Here is a 4,536-nt window from a genome sequence, read left to right on the forward strand (position 1 = left end):
AATCCTGCCAAATAATAATAAAAAAAACCTGCTCCAGCAATGGCGACGGGCTGAGAAATGAGGGCTTGGAAAAAGATCTTAGAGAGGGAGTTCGAAGCCACTTGCTTCCTCCCGGTCCTGTGCAACAACTGACCCCGAACTAAGCGTGCAGCGCCTCTTTGGAGTTCACGGGGGGTGCCGGGGGGGAGGGAGGAGGAGAACAGAGGGGGGGGGGGAAGGAGAGAGCGATCTCATCCTGCCCACAGCCACCTTTCACAAACATGCATCCTGCTCGGCCTGCCTCCCTTTCCCCCATCAAATAAAAGCCGGCTCTCCCCCCCCCCCCCCTTGCAGAAGAGACCCCGCGATCTGGGTTTTGCCACACAATGACAAATAAAATAAAACCCACTGTCGTCTCAGCCCAGCGCCGCCTGCCCATAGCGAGCACACAAATAGCTTCCCTGCAAACTTCAAAGCCCCAGCGAAGAGCACATCAAAGCGACCCGGGGAGAGCGGGGGGGGAGCAGCCGGGATCACACAGACATTCTTCTGCAACTTACCATTGAGCCGAGGAGTTTGCTCCGCTCTTCCTCCGCGCCAGCCCCCGCCCGCCCCCCGGCCCTTTTCCACCCAAAGTCTCCGCAAGGTTGCACGGATTTACCCCCCCCTCCCCTTTATATTTTCTTCCTCCTCCTCCTCCTCTCAGGCTTTGCAATTGCATCTGAGAGCATTGGGAGAAGGGGGGGCCCAGCACGGATCAGGGAGAGCCAGAGGGTTCAGTGGGATCCTCTCTATCGACCAACAAACCCCCCCCCTTTTTATATATATATATATATATATATAAATACAAAAGATCTGATCCCTCCCTTCTCCTCCTCCTCCTGACCCCCACCCCCTGCTTCCAACTCAGGTCCTGTTTCAAGCAGTCATTCCATGCACCAAATGTCCTCCAGGCTATTCCAACAAACACTGAGCTGTGTGGGTTTAACTGTGCACATCAAAGTGAAGAACCGAGACAACGGTCCTGCAAGGGAGATAAGCGCCTTTCTGCAACACCTACCTCCTCCCCCCCCCTCCTTCCTCCTAAAGCACCCCCCATGCCTGAGACCCCATTGCACCCAGACACTGGCCTGCCGCCTGGCATGCAGCTGGGGCGAATCCCTTGTAAAAGGAGGCGGGTTTTTTAATGAGTATTTTGCTTTTTTTTCCCTTGTAATTAAAGCTGTTAGACTTGGGGTTTTGTGTTGGGTTTTTTTTTTTTTTTTTCATCTCTGGAGTTGTTACTAAGTTGCCAGGACCTTATCAAAGGGAAACAATCTCCAGCCAACTCCCCCAGGCTTTGGAACGTCAGAAGTAAGTGATCCTGCCGCCCCAATCGTATTATCCCTGCACTTCTCCCCGTGCTGCCGGAGCCTTAAAGGGACAGGCACCAGCTTTGCGTCCTGAGTTTAACCCTTTCAATGCTCAGCCAGCCTGCCTACCCCCCCCCCCCTCCGCCGCGCTCAGTCTCCGCTTTGTAACCCACCGCCAGCGAGAGAGGTATGCCTTGTTCTTGAACGCTCCCCCCCTCCCCGTTTCCCCTAAAGACAATGCCAGCCCACAGCTTACTGCAGGGATTTGTCTGGTCAGCTTTCGGACTGAAATAAAAAAAAAAAAAAACTTTTCAAAAAATTGTTCCTATTAGAAGAAAATTGGCCGGTTTTGCTCCCTCCCCCCTTAATCCTCCAACTGCCTGTTTTCAGTCTGCATCCGAATTAAACAATATCTGATTGTAATGTAACTGGCACATAAGCAGAACTCTGTCTGAAGCTGTGTACACGTCCCACTCTCCCCATATGTGAAATATTAAACAGACACAGAATTTTTTTTCCTCAACTTTACACAAAAGGCTTTAATTAGAGATTGGACCCCAGACCTGTGTTCCTGATCCAATCTGCCTCCTCCCCCCCCCCATGCTCAGCTCTTGAATATCACTTTTCATCAGTAGGTCTCAATACACTTTATGAGAGGAAGTCAGCATCACTACCCGCATTTTGCAGATGGAAATTAAGGTACAGGGAGGTAAAGTAACTTGCCTAAGGACACCCAGCAGGCCAAGGCTAGAGGTGGGACTAGAACTCATATCACCTGAGCCCCACACCATAGGCCATAGCACCTCTTTCCCCCCATGATCAGAACCAGAACACCTGTTTCCTAGATGGAAGGGTCAGTCCTGTTTTAGTGTGAACTTAGTGGCTTCAGCTCATCTCTATTTTTAGTGTATTGAAAAACTTCTCATGTCCACATCCACAGAACATATATCTATATAATCATAAATAAATCATGAATAAAAAGTCAGGTTTTTTAATCGAATGAACAAAAGTAGGCAAAACTTTAATCTGGCAACTAATGTTTTTTCCTCAATGGCATGATAATGAAACTTTGTAATCAGATTTTTATTATGATTCAGCCCAGCCGCCCCAAACAGGTTCACAGCGCTTTGTCCCAATACATACGAAGATAGAGTCCCTGCTCAAAGAGTATATGAGGTGAGGTCCTGATCCTTCAAATATTTATGCCTGTGAGTAACTTTACTGATATGTGGAGGCCCAATAGGACTCTTCATGTGCATAGAGCGTTCCATGCATTATTATTTGTGTTTATTTATTTATACCAGTGCCCCAGCTCTTCAAAAGGACAGTGCAAAGAGCTCACAATCTAAGGAAAACGTGTTCAGTTCATGAATGCCACTGTATGCACCAAGGGCTGGATGTTGAAAAGTGCTCAACGTCCATTTGTTCTCAGTGGAAAAGGCTGAAAATCTGACCACTTGATTTAGGTGCCAAAATTGAGATCACTGGGCTCTTTTTGTAAATTTGCATATGTGCCCAGAAGTCAGTGGCTAGAATGATGACAGCTGCAGGGCAATTCAAGTGGCGCATGGTCAATGCTTTTCAAAAGTCAGCTTCATTTTTGTGAATGTTATTTATGACAATCCCTTGGAAATGCAAAAGCTACAAGCAACCTGTTATTAGCCTTTCAGGGAAACTTTTAACTACAAGACATGCATCTCTCTCTGCTCTGTATACATTCCCCCCATCTCCCAAAAGTATACACAGTGGAGGCAATGCAAATAGCAGTTATGTAGAATTTCCATCAGCCTGTCTCCAGTACCCGGAGTCTGGCGCAGTCTTTCTCATTTGTTCACCATCATCTAAGCCAAGGGCCAGATGTAAACAGTAACTGGTGCATTTTTTGGTTAGTTTGAAAGTAGGTGGGGAAAATACTATAGGAAAAAATGCTGCTAATACAGAGATGTACTTTGTCCCTAGACGGTCCTTTCTTTAACACAACCCTGGGCTGAATCCTCAACTCGTGTACATCCAAGTGGGACCAAATCCCCACGGATGTTACTTGGCATAGCTCCATTGAGGTCAATGGGGCCAGATCCTCAACTGGTAGCTCCATTGTCAATGGAGCCCCAGCCCCAGCTGGTGTGAACAGAGACTCTACTGGGTTTGTGCCAGTTTACACCTCCTGCGGATCTGGCCTCTTATGTCCGCACAACCAAGGCTAACCCAGGAAGCGAGCCATTGAGATGTCCCCCCTCGGCTTCAGGGGCCAGGGGAAAGATTTCAATGTCCTGCAGTGGTTGGTGGGCAGCTGAGCTGTCCCTGAGGCATCTTTGGGTTTAGTTTACTGGCCTGACCTACCGAGTGCAAGGGGCAAGGAGGCATTATAGTCAAGGTGCGAATCTGCGGGGCATTTTTTTTTTTTTGGGGGGGGGGTAATCAACAAGTCGAGCAGGTGTATGGGGGGGATAATCAGCACGAGGAGCTGTGGCATTTTCTGCGGGGGGGGATAATTAGTGTGTGGCATGCAGCCTTTGGGGTGCCATAATCCGCACGTGGTGCAGGGGGGAGGTGTGTTTTGGGGGGGGGGTATGATTACACACACACAGCCCGTGCCATTGCATGAGACCCGGGGTCAGGGCCGCTCTGCAGGGCCGACGGAGTGAAAGGAAAAAAACCTGGTGGGGGGAGGGGAAGGGATGCTCTCTCCCTCCCCGCGAGCGGGACGTTTGACAGCTCGGGTTCGATCACGCCGCTGGTGTGTATCCCTCGGACACTTCCCATTGGCCCCTCGGCCGCCTCTCACCTCCCTTGGCTTCTCCGATTGGACGGTCCGCCGGCCGAGAGACACAGGCCGGCGATTGATACAGCGGCGGGGGGCGGGGCCTGGCCTCCCCTTTCATGAATGAGCTCCGCGCCCGGCAGCGGGCGGCCCGTGCACGCCCAGCACGGAGGGCGGGTGGGAGCTGCAGGGTTTGCCCCGTGCATGGGGATCCTGCTCTCTGCCGCTCTCTGCGCCTGGCTTTTTTCCCTCTCTAATCCCATCTAAAACGCTCCGGTCCCTGCTTTCCAACAGCCAAGAGGCACTGCCCATTTCATGGGCTTAAAGAAAAAAGGAAGGGGAAGTAATTAGAAGTAGGGCACCTGCCTCTAACCCTTCTCTCCTCCTCCCCCAGGTGTTGTGTCCTTCAATCGCCTCCGGTTCCTTACGGGCCTGAGCGAGACA

Source organism: Emydura macquarii, unplaced genomic scaffold (assembly GCF_026122565.2).
Source record: "Emydura macquarii macquarii isolate MOO-44397 ecotype Brisbane River unplaced genomic scaffold, CSIRO-AGI_Emac_v2 contig_1230, whole genome shotgun sequence".
Taxonomy (NCBI): Eukaryota; Metazoa; Chordata; order Testudines; family Chelidae; genus Emydura; species Emydura macquarii.